Source organism: Lissotriton helveticus, chromosome 4_1, assembly GCF_964261635.1.
Source record: "Lissotriton helveticus chromosome 4_1, aLisHel1.1, whole genome shotgun sequence".
NCBI lineage: Eukaryota > Metazoa > Chordata > Amphibia > Caudata > Salamandridae > Lissotriton > Lissotriton helveticus.
This window is the reverse complement of record NC_136063.1, coordinates 1,724,683,171-1,724,696,816: the sequence shown is the minus strand read 5'-3', so window position 1 is coordinate 1,724,696,816 and position 13,646 is coordinate 1,724,683,171.

Genomic DNA, 13,646 nt, shown 5'->3' with positions numbered 1-13,646 from the left:
AAGAACCCACTACTTTATTCTGGGTAAGCTAAATACACAAATGGGACAACTTGTGCTCACCCTCTGATAGCATGGCACTGAGCAGGCAGTCTTATCATGAGAGGCAATGTGCAAAGTATTTGTGCAACACAAACACACAGTAACACTAAGCATACACCATAAAAAGGTTTATAAAAATAGGTATTGTATTATCAACAAAATGAGACCAAAACTATATAAATCTGCTGAATACTTCTCAAGTTATTACACTCAATGCACAAGGGAATCACAGTGCAAAAATATGCAGTTGCTACTGTTACGTTCTTTATGGAAGTGCAAAGGCTTCTCTTGGCATTGCGGCATTGGTGGTCACAGATGCTGGAATCTTTACCGCAGCGATGCAGTAGATCTGCCTTGAGTTGTCGATGCTCGATCCCAGCAAAGCTCTTGCAGTTGAGCCACGCAAGCTGACAAACCTGCTCAGGAGAGTTGCAGATGCAGGATTCCCATGGAAGAAATTCGAAGCCTTTCGATGGCCCTGGGACTTCAGGAAACAGGGACAAGCCAACAAGTCCTTGGAGAGCACTTTGAATGGTAGCACAGCTAAATGGTAGCAGGCAGCAGGACAACAATGCAAGGCAGGTCGCAAAGACACAGTCCCTCCTGGCAGCTTCACAGTCCTTCTGGCACAGTGAAGATGTAGAAGCAGAGATTTCTGGATACAGGCCCAGAAATGTCTAGTTAGATGGGGTCAGAGACCCTTTACTCATACCCAAAAGTGCTTTTGATGTGGGAGTGACTTTGAAAGAACTCTCTGAAGTGCACAGGCCCTCTTTCAGCCCAGTCCTGTCTGCCAGCCTAGCTATGGGGGCAAATCAGCACTTTGTGTGAAGATAGGACACTACCTATTCAAGTGAAGTGCTACCTCCTCTCTTCCCTCCTACCCAGAATGACCCATCAGAAAGCAGATGACTGCATATACAGTTAAGTGTCCTGTTTTGTGGGTATATAGAGGGAATGCATAAATGTAGCTGTCACCCAGCTCAGCCAAGCCATCCCAGACATGTTTTGGCAACATGCTGTCAGGTACACAGTAGAGTAAGTGCAGAGAAATGTCCACTTTCTAAAAGTTACAAATCTAAAATAGTAAAATTAAATCCAACCTCGCAGAAAGTAGGATTTATCAATACCCGTCCAAAGCTATGAAACATCAGAATCCACTCCTCTCTGATCAGGAATTACACCTTAGAATATTATTAAGGAATACCCAATGCTACCATATGAGAGAGTTTCGCCTCACAGTAGAAGTGGTCTGTTTGTAACTACCAGGACATGCACAACATAAAAGTGCCTGTCCTACCTTTCATGTACATAGCACCCTGTCTTTAGGGCTAGCTAGGGCCTACCTTAGGGGTGACTTATATGTAAAAAAATGGGAGTTTAAGGCTTGGCAAGTAGCATTAAATGCCAAAACGAAGTGGCAGTAAACTGCACACACATGCACTGCAGTGGCAGGCCTGAGACAGGTTTGAAAGGCTACTTCTGTGGGTGCACAATCAGTGCTGCAGCCCACGAGTAGCATTTAACTTACAGACCCTGGGTACAGGGGGTACCACTTTGGAAGGGACTTACAAATAAATTAAATATTTAGGGAAGAAGCAGATGCACTCTAGAACTGATCAGCAGTGGTAAAGTGCTCAAAGTCCTAAGGCCAACAAAAACAAGGTCAGAAAAACATGGAGGAGGAAAGCAAAATATTTGGGATGGCCCTGCAGAAAGGGCCACTTCCAACATGTGCCTATTCAAGTTGTAATCAGACATAGCTTTGTGTATTTGACCTGACTGAGCCATAGTAGCATTTGTATCTTATGGTAAAATTACCTTAAAGGAATATCTAGTCATAAAAACTTCAGAACTGGAAACTTTGTGAAGTTAGATATGCCTTGCCTTTAAATTTTCATATGCTGTTTGTGCAAGAAGAGAGATCTTAAAATTAGGTGTCTGAATAAATCCAGATCTTTCTAAGCACAGACATCTGTTAGCATCAAATATCACAACTCATAGGCAATATCAGCTCATGGACAAAGACAGCACAAGGAGTAAAGATGCCTTTTAGTTTAGAGCACTTATACAATTTAAAATGGAGCAGAACTGTGGCAGATGTTCTGAGCCACATATGAGGCACATAATGTCATTAAATTCCTATTACCAATTGAAATCAGTAGGCATAACTGGTGTAAATCTTCATTCATTTTAGCAGTATTTGTTCAAGGGTTAATAGCTATGCCAATTTACAGAAATAGCACATCTTGACATTATTTCACTGCAATTCAATTCTACTTGTTCCACAATACACATACTTCGCGCACTTTCTTACATTAATCAAGAATTATATACAAAGGGAGAAGTGCATAGGCTTATGAAGAGCCACAAGCTTAATCATACTGTGGCATTAAATGAACTAAAGAGAAGTCTAAAACAAGTTAGGATACACAAGTACTTATTCACGCAGATTATGTATAGGAGCTCCGAGAGGCAATGCAAAGTGCACACACTGCTTTGATCAAAATGCCTTACCCTTCACAAGACACAATCTACTGTCTGCTGTCTCACTACCTCATTCTCTGTATGTGTCCCCAAATATCCTTGGGTCTCGAGGTCATAGAGAGTACAGGCTAGTATGTTTCTTTTTTTTAAATGCAATAAGCAAGATCTTGAATCCAAGTCTGGGCGTTAGGTGTCCTATTGCATGTCTAGTTCTGGGCATCCTGCCATTTACCCAAGAGTGTCACCAAAGCAGCATATTTCTTGCCTGTTGCAAGTATATGCCCCACAGAACTCAAGACAGTTGTCTTATGTACTGGTAATATTGGCTGATAGAGCATGTTAGATAGTTTAACAAGCATGTTTTGCTAGTATTCACCAATCAGGCAGCACATATAAGCAAGATGAAAGAGATCAGCCTCTGGGGTGTTGGCAAACATCACCCATGTACGCTCAGAGACCACATCTCATCAGACTTAGAGGGATGTAGTAGATCCTCTAAATAGAAATAGATCAGTCTATGTCTGTAATTATAACAGAGGTTACCAATCAGCTAAAATGGCCGCCAGGTCGGAGCTCTGCCTCAGAGCTCCCGGGGTTGGGAATCATCAAATCATACATATGCCCAGGTAACCCTGCCATCCACCCACCTCTACGAGTACATAGATATACACAGATAAACACCTGACCAACAATTTTAAACTGCTTATCTGCCTCGGAGATGCCCGTGAGAAACCTCACCTCACTCGCCTTGTCGCACGCGACGGGATCCGTTCCTGGAGTCCCTTGATGAGGAACCTGGCCGGAGGCTTGCTGGGCATCAATATATTCGGAGTTTGAGACGCTGGTGATCGCACAGTGGGTGATCCTAGGTTTCTTGCCTCCGCCACCTCGACATCTGCGATCGCCCCTCACCGCCCCTGTGGGGGTTTGTCCTCTTCGTTCTTGCCGTTGCCCTGCCGTCCACCCCTCTCTGCTGTGCAACACTGAGTTGTGGCGAGCTATTGCACGTACGCCAGACTGGCAGGTCTCCAGCAGCCCTCCGGCATCCTGGACCCCCGTGAGGAGCATTGCTTCACTCACCTTGGTGCGCGTAGTTGGGATGCTCTCGAGACGCCCTGGCGGGAGACAAGCCAAAGGTATTGAGGCGCTGGCGACTGTGCAGTGGGGTCGTCCTGGGATTCCTTTCTCCTCTGACTTGGGGTCTGCAATCGGGCCCACGGTGCCCCAGGGAAGCTTAGCCTTATTCAAATTTGCCTCGGGCTGCAGGGCGCGAGGTACTGGGCCTTAGACCGACGGCTAGAGTCTCCCCCGCGCTGACTCCAGTTCCGGCTTTGGGGATTGAAAATGCTTCTGCTGGGTTGCCTGTGCAGCATACAGCTGGAGCCCAAGATCGACCACTTGGACTGGGTTTCTGATCGGGCCAACCTCACCTTTGTGCCACCATCTCCCTGCGGCGGCCTGGCGTGGAATCGACCGGTCTGGAGTCCTGCTGTTATGAAGTCCGGACAGTTTGTGAATGCCTGACCTTTTCCGTCACAGCCCATGTTCGTTGGCTGACACCAGGAGTTCCCCTCTGGAGTGAGCATCGGGGGCCCCGGCAGTGAACGCCTCCACTGCCAACGAGTCATCTAGATCTCATGCTGGGTTTATTGAGATGAGGGGACGCAAACACCTTTGAAATTGTGACCGGATTGCGCATGGCACACGAGGACGCGCTCCTGTTGCCTCCAACCTGGCCATAGAGGAGCGGCGGTCCCCCCCACTTTGCAAATCACCTCACTAGCTGTTTAACACCAGGGTTAGGAGGAGCGATACCCCCCGCACGGACATTAGATTGGATTCGAGTAAGTCTATGTTTATTTAGCCCCCCACAGCAGCAGTTGGCAGCTCTCAGCGAGCTGCGGCCCTGCACACAAAGATTGTGGAGGCTACTGCTGTGAAAAAGAGTTTATCTCATATAGTCTACCTCAGCTCACTTTCTACCCACCATTTCTTGAATTTTATGATCCACCTATGCCTGCTTGCTGCACACACCCTAAAATGGCCTCCATGGGACTAGCTTACATTGGGCCCTCCTTTTCGTGGCTACTCCTGTCTGTTTTGGCCTGCACTCTCCACACTACCTAAAATGGTCTCCAGAAGACTTGTTTACATTGGCCCTCCATTTCAGGACTATTTTCTGTCTATTTTTTTTTTGTCGGCCTAAAATCTGAACTTGTTTGGACCTAACTCTTGTGTGGACCTTCTTGTTTGATGACCATCGCTACACCGCATGTGCCCCCTCTCCATCTACACTAACCTATTCACTATGCCCTTAATGCGCTATTGACAACCTAATTTTTCTCTTGTGGCTCTTTTTGTTCCCTCATTGCTACTTAATCAGATATGTTTGCATTTGAATTCTGCCTGTATTGAGCGTACACACTATTCTCTGCCTTATATGCTCTCATTTAAGCATCCCAAACTATCCATCCATTTCACAGTCTATCTCTCACCTGCCCTCACACTTCCCTGCTTTAAAGATCTCCCTATCTCCTGTTCTGAGCTCTCACCGCACCCTTTGTTGTCCTCCACTCACCCCTCATTGTCGCCAAACTATCTTTGTCTCCCTTTCTTTTTTTCCCCTCCGCCTCAACTGTACCATTATGTCCCTCCTCAATCCCATTCTTCCTTCCCTTCTCAATTCCGCCCTCCCCTCCAAATTCCCCTCTCTCACCAAACATGGCCCCAATTCTTGGACCATCCTTTACCCTCCCAAGCTCTCTAAAAATGCCAGGAGAAAGTTTAAACATAATCTACTAATCCGACATCCCGAAACCCTGATTGCGGACAAGTACCACAGCCTCACTTTCCACATTAAAAACAAGTACATCTTCGACACTAAACGACCCTCCAAATGGAAAAGCACCTTTCTGCACCACCTACCAATATCTAAATCAAGCAAAATCCCTTACGGCTATAAACTATCCACCACTCCTTCCTCACTTTTCCCTGGTGTAATTGACATTTCCATTTTCCAAAAATGGCAACATCCTGATTCAAGCCTCCGAACGCCACCTCGCCACTTTTGAACACCATTTCAGCACCTTATCCCACCAGCTGTCCACACCTACGCATCCCCAAGACCCCCCATGGTGCTCCCCTGCCTCCCCATCGCAAACTCCTCTCCCTCCGGTCATACCTACCCCAATGTCACTCCCCTCCCTCCGACCTCTACTCTATCACCTTCTCCTGAACCCCCCCTTGAATCAACTCCCACTCCTCTACCCCCACCTGCTCACCCCCAAGATTACTCCGGGATCTCCCCCTCCTCACCTACACTAACCCCTCTAACTTCTTGACACTCCCCCTCCACCCTCAGCTCGGCTATCCATGCTCTAGCGCTTGGACGCCCATTTGGGCAGCAATCGCGCTTTACAAATCACAATACAATACAATACAAATCAACCCCCTACAACCCATCTAATTCTCATACCATCCCCCAAACTACCCTGCCCCCTAATGATCGCCCCCTCCTACCCCTAATCCCCTCTTAAACCCTCCTCCTTCCCCCTAAACCAATCTCCAGATACGACATCCCATCCTACCCTTCCTCCCCCTCACCAAACACACTCCTACTCCCAACTCTGATACTATATCTCCTCACTCCCTATATCCTACCTCCATAACTATACCATCCTGTGCCATGCCCCTCCTTCTATCCCAAACCTGGATCACACCCACCACTCCCCTGACCTCCCCCCCACCCCAGACACTCTCCCTCCCCCAACAACAATCCTCCTCCCATGGCCAACAATGCTCTTCACAGACGTTCACACAGACATCTTCGCACCTTGAGGGTCTACTCCGCTTCTGACCACTGCAACTCCTTCCTTGACAAATCCCCACCTAATGATCCACCCCTCACTCACTCCAACAGAATCCACTCTTCTCCCAGCTCCCCAGACTCCCCTCTCAACTTACCGCCATTCACTCATGCCCTCCCCCCATTACCATCCACAAACCCCTGTCTTGCATGCTGGTGAACTGCCGCTCGGCTGTTCGACATGCAATCGATCTATCAGAAACCATCCTTAACGACGATATTGACATCGCCTTTCTCACAGAAACCTGGCTACTCCATTCTCAGGAAAGACAGACCTGAAAGAATAGGGGGTGGCCTGGCAATTATCTTTAAAAACAAACTACAACTCTCCCTAGTGAAGAACACAGGCTATACTACCTTTGAATACCTTGGAGCTGAACTTAAGATGAAAAAGTCCCCCCAATACGACTACATAATATCTATCACCCACCCGGTGAGCCTCTTCCCTTTGCCGAGGAACTATCGGACAGTCTCACACAATCATCACTCTCAAATTCCCAAATCCTCTTCCTAGGAGATCTCAACCTTCACTGGAATGAACCTGAGGACCCCACAATCAGCCTTCTCACTAACTATCCTTGAGACTATCAACCTCAAACAACTTTGCCACTCCCCTACCCACTCCAAAGGAGCCATCCTTGATGCCATCATATCTAACGTTGACTTAACATCTATATCCAACATCATCCCTATCGACTGGTCCAACCATCATCTCATATTGTTCACGATCTCCCCCCAACCCCCCCCGCCCCAGCTAAAAACTATAAAGCCACGACGATGTCCAGAAACCTTAAGCAAATCCCTCCTGGCACACTGGAGTCCCAACTTCAAACCCAACTTCGTCTCATTCCACCCTCTCTCAATGCAAACAAACTTACTGAGCACTTTAACAAAACTGATGTTGAGGTCTTAGATCAACTGGCCAGCTCAAACTTAAAACACAAAAAAGTCCCCACTAAATCATGGTTTACCCCTGACCTTAACAAGGAAAGACGCTCACTCAGACTTGCTGAAAGAACATGGAGACAACTCTAGTCCCCCTCCCACCTTGCCCTCCTTAGAACCGCTAGATCCTCCCACAAAAAACACATTTTCTCCAAAAATGCATCTTTCTTTCGCTTACAACTCTCCCATGCGAAAAACAGGCCCAGAGAACTGTTCAATATCGTGAGAAACCAAACCTCCCCTGCACCCCCCAACCTGATGGCTTCCTCTAGCAAATGTGAAGAAATTGCTAACTTTTTCTCCCAAAAAATTGCCAAGATTGATCAATCCTTCCTTGTAACCCAGCTCCCACCCTCCCCCCAATGTCCTCTGACTAGTACCTTAACACCACAATTCCCCCTGTTTCCACCCCCTACCCCCTCCATTCACCCTCCCTCACCTACCATCCTGAACCTTTCCACACCAACCCACAGCTTAAAAATAATGCCTCCTGGCAGAATTTCCACCCTGTTTCTGAACTAGAAGTCTTTAACATCCTATCCAAACTAAAACCGTCCTCTCACACAAAAGACCCACTCCGATCCACTCTCATCCACGATCTAAAGCACATCATTGTCCCTTATTGGAGCAATATCATTAACGCCTCCCTTTCCACGGGATGTGGCCCTATTTCCCTCCAACTCGGACAAATTACGCCCATCCCTAAAAACTCCAAAGCCGATCCTAATGACCCTAACAACCTCCCCCCTATCTCTAAGCTCCCCCTACTCTCCAAAGCCCTTGAAAAATGTGCCCTACTTCAATTGGATAAGCACACTGACACGTACAACCTGCTTGACCCCCTACAATCCGGCTTCCGCAAAGGTTGCAGCAGTGAAACTGCACTGCTTAACATTGTTGATGACATCCACCTCGCCTTGGATAAGGGGGAGACTTGCATCCTCATCCTTCTCGACCTCACTGCTGCATTTGACACAGTTAACCATTCATCCTTACTCAATGGACTCAAAGATCGTTTCGGCCTAAATGGCACTGTACTTAACTGGTTCACCTTCTACTCCCAACATAGAACCCTGCAAATCAAAATTCAAAACTGCCTCTCCAGCCCCACATCTGTCTCCCTCGGTGTCCCTCGGTGTCCACCAAGGATCTATCCTCTCTCCTGCCCTCTTCAACCTGTTTATTGAACCCCTCACCCTCATACTTAAACAAGCCAAAATTAACTGCCACCTGTATGCTGATGACACCCAACTATACTATAAAATCAAATCCCACTCTGATATTGTACACCTCAACACTGCCATATCCAAAATTCAATCCTGGTTCTTCAACAACCATCTCAAACTTAATGCAAACAAAACAGAAATCCTTCTTTTCTCTCCTAAAAACAACCCTCTCCCCATTCAAGCATGGATCGTGGATGTTAATGCCCTTAACTGCTGTCTTTCCCTCGCTGAATCAGTTAAATCTCTTGGCGTCACCATCAACAGTAAGCTTGCACTCGATACCCATATTAAAAACTCGGCAAAAGGAGCACTCTTCACTCTCCGGCATCTCAAAAAAACAAACCATTCATTCCAGCCGAAGATTTCAAATTGGTTATCCAATCTCTTGTCCTTTCAAAGATTGACTACGGAAACGCTATACTCTCCGGAACACCCAAAGTTCACCTAGCCCCCTTCAAATCTGTCCTCCACTTAGCGGCCAGACTAACTACTGACTGTAAGCATTCTGAACACATCTCACCTGCCCTCAAGGACCTCAAATGGATGGTTCCCATTGAAGGCAGATCCTCCTATAAAATTGCCTGCATTACTCACAAAGCCCTTTATCAAAAGACACCAATTTACCTCTCCAACAAACTCACCAAAGCAGGCTGTGTCCGGACGTTGAGAAGTACAAACTCTCTCCTTCTCGTCCTCCGCTGTAAAAAAAAATGCATCTCAATTATGCTTCTTCTCTGGAAAGGCCCCCAGCATTTGGAATGCCCTCCCCAAAGATCTACGATGTACCCCTTCCTACATAAGTTTCAAAAAAGGCCTTAAAGTACACCTGCTCAACAAATATTGGGGTACTTAATCCCTCTCCTACCAAACTTGTTCTACCCACCCCTCCTCCCTTAAACACTTCCGCTCCTCCCCCTCACTCCCAACACTTCCCCATCCTGACCCCCTCCACCCTACCTCCGCCTTCTACATTCTTAACTTTCCCCCTCCCTCTCCTTCTCACATACTTCTATGCCTCCTGCGTTATGTCCACTGACCCTACCCTTATGCACTTTTATACTGTTTTGTCTGCATTACTCAATCGACTCTTTTAGTCTACCATGTATAACTGCTTCATTTTATATCAATTGTTCTGTTTCTTTTCCCCAAATAATTTTTATGCAAATGTAAAGCGCTATGATACCCCCCGGATGAAGCTAGTGCTATATAAAACTTCTTAAATAAATAAATAAAAACAATACTTCAATTCAGTATTGGCAGTCTGGCAGTTCACGTCTGCATTTCCTTTGTCTCTACCAGCAGAACTATGTACGATATTCATTATCACTTTTGAAAGTTAAATGTGGGATGTAAGCTAAATGGTAGTAACAGAAATGTGTGAAATGTGCATGTGAAAATTCATAATATAACGTGAAATCTGGAGCCAAGAAATCACCTTGTGCATGCAGGAGAGTAGGAATGTTCCACTTCAGTCTACCTTGTTTCCCAGACTAAGCTAAATTCACCATCAAGGTGCAATAGGTACATTCAGAAAGAGATCCTATAACTAAGGCAGTAGCATCATGTCCATTACTGAAATACAACCTGTATGTGTCTAAGGAAGGGTAATCCGCTGTTTCCTTTGGTTCTCTGTGTTCTCAATGGCGACCCAATAGTTTTTTAGCATGATTATTTCTACTTTGGCATTTAATGGAATCAGAGTAACATTCTAAGATTAACTCGATGGGTAATTCAGGAGTGGTGAGTAAGGGTGGACAATTTGAGATTTCAATAGATTTCAATAGATATACTAGACAGATGGATGTATCTTACAAATTCAAATATATTAAAACATAAATTGTTTACATACAACAAAAGTGGTAGTTGATGATTTGTAAAGCGTAGGCCCTTCTCAGGTGTTCTACTGCCTTTGTACACATGCCAGTAACTGTAGAGCAATGTGAAAAAAGATGGAGGATAAGGCACAGCCTTGCCTGATTCCTCTTGACGTGTCAATTGGCATTGAAATTAGTCCATTACTTCTAATACATGCTGTAGGAAAGGAGTATAGTATTTTGATCCAGATCTATCCCTTCCAAAGTAGCTATAAAGAAACCCCTTTGAATTCCTTGGGAACATCAAGGAACAACTGCTGCAGCATGCTGTGGGTCACATTGGCGCAAGAGTGCAAATATACTGCTAAATTATGAGATGTAGATCATCATGCATAACCTTAAAAGGGTCAAAGTAGACTTAGTTCGGTAGAAGTGTGAGCATCCTATTCATTAAGACATTGGCTAATATCTTAATATCTGTATTTATGAAGCACACTTAGCGATATGTACCCCAAAGGTCAGGAGGCTTCCCCTTTTTCAGCCATGTTAGAGGAATATTGTTGGTAAGTATGAGACATGATGAGTCAGATACTGCAGTTTTAGATGAGTATAAATCAGAATAGAATGTAACAAATTCATTTAGCACTTGTTCTGTATATTGAAGTAGACGTTTAACTTTTTTTTTATTTGAGCAATATTATTTGTCGCATATGGGTGGTAGATTAGGCTCACAAGGGCTTTAGTGGAGCATTCACCCTCTTCATAGGAGCGTGACTTTACATTTCCCTCCAAATATTTTACTTCTGTATTCACAATAGTCTTATATTCAGTAAGTATATTCTGGATGCCAAACAAGGATAGACTCGTGGCCAGTGATGGCATAGTCTAATTCTGTTCTATCGAGATGTCCCAGGCCAGGTGGGGTTTGATGTTTTTTTTATGTACTGCACTGCTTGGGGATACATATTCTACTGATGACTATTTCGAAAGTATCCCGCAGTGTTTACACCTTGCCTACCATGCCTTTGGTTATGGAGAAGTAATGCAGTATTATGCTCTTGACTTCTTCCTTAAACACCGGTCCTGTCAGGGCACCTGAGCAAAGTTGCCTCATATAGTGAGCCTGAAACCCGTATAATGAATGCCACAGACAAGTGGTCAGGTAGAGTCCTGACTAAGTGTTCCACAGATTTTATTCACAAACATGCATCTTTAGTGGTTTACCAGTATTCAATTCTAAACCAAGTGTTATGGACTGAGGATATAAAGGTGACCTAAAGGGGCACGGGGTGTCTGTTTCGCCACACGTCAATCAGTCCATTATTAGCACTAAACTTACTAAGGAGGTAAGTGCTGGCTTTGCATCTTGGGAGGCATGTGCTCTATCTAGATGTCAGTCAATAGCAAAGTTAAAGTTCTGCCCCAGATTACAGTCTGTAAGCATTTGTTCCATAATTCTAATATAAAGTTAAATCTACATTAAGGGCCTCATTTATGAGGCTGTTATGCCGACATTGTGTCACTGTTTGTGACGCTGCAGAAGTGTAAACAATGTGCCACACTGCACCATATTTACAAAGTGACGCATCTAGGCAACAGGTATAATGTATGCAGAGTGGGTGCTCCAACGCAGAAAAGTCTCAAAGAAGTTGCGCAGTGATATCTATGAGATTTCACTGTGCCACTTCTACCGTGTGATTGCGTCAAATCCTTACGCCTGCTTGAAGCAGGGGTAAGGGGTGACGCAGGCCTTTTCACATGGAGCTTGACCAGTGTAAAGTGACACTTTGCTGGAGTTGACCTGCTTCCAGACACACTCCAGCAATGCACCATAATTTCAATGCTAGATACGTCAGGATTCCTGACGGATCTGTAAATCCTTGCGACATGGAGCTCCATACAGTAAATACCACGGATCCATGGTGTCACAAGGATGGCGCATTAAAAAGTGTTGCAACACCGTTTCACCCCAGCGATGCAATACTTTTCATAAATAAGGCCCTCAACCAGTATATATTAATAATAGTAATTTATTTGTCCCCATATGACTGCCAATTATAACAAACTTGGCAAATGTGTCACTCAAGACTTCCCCAAGGTGAAACTGGACCACTTTTTTAAAGGGGATCACAACTGAGAGTCTACAAAATGTGTCTAATTGTTTGATTTAAGTATAATTTTGTGAAAAGGAAATCAGTCATTTTGCACTATATTTTAGCACAAAATACATCCTTGCATACATCATTTTTTGCACGAGGTTGCGTTTAAAGAAAAGCACTTTGAACAAACGGCCACTTTCGTAATGGCGTAGTTTGGGGAATTTTCCGTAAAAAGCATAACACTCAATTCACGTAATTATGCAAATTATACTAGTGTGATTTAAATTTGTCCAGCCCTGATTGCAAACCCTCTTTCATCAGAGAAGTGGAGAAAAAGAAGCAAATAGAAACTTATTTGAGTGTAAAAGAAGGCTCTGTTTAGTTAAATTGGTTTCTTGCAGTAGGGTCACATCAATCCTGTGTGTATCCAAGGATGAAACAACTTGTCTTCATTTCATTACATTATTTAGTTTAAGTTTAAGGACAGGACGTTAAATGATCCAGCCCACCAAGATGTATTTCCTGATGATTTCACGGGGGAAAATAATAACAGTGGGCTTCAGGGTGAATGTTTTTCACAGCAGTAAAATGCGTGGACCGAAGCAACATAAATAATGATAAAAATGGCATGTAATGTCTATGCATCCTTAAATACAAAAAAATCCTTCCACCCATGCCCATAAATCAACCATATGAGAGAATTTTTAAAACCCACCCATCTTACCAAAAAAGCACTCCAAACAAAACAGATACACAGTAAAAGCAACATATCAGAAGTGACTAGTCTACAGGATGCCCCCTGGAGCCAGGGTGGGTAGAACTCGTGAAGTTTCACTTTGCAGAATTCCAAGGAGTTAAATTAAAATTCCACGAGAGTCCACAGAGTTTGAAGAGCAGGCGGAAATTGGCATGACGCACTGATTTTTATTGCTGGGAGCTTGTTCTGCATTACAAAATCAGCATAAATGACACCACGCAAAGCACCAAAGAGCACTGCTTCTTTACTGCTGCTCAAGTAGATTTTCTACTCGAGTGGCAGCTTTCTCAGCGCGAACAGACGCGAATACCCTCAACTGCCTGAGTTGATAAAATCTCACCGGGTGGTCACCTAGCACCCAAAAATGGCAGTAGGGGCTGGAAGTTCTCTCACTGACTTATTGTTGGTGAGACA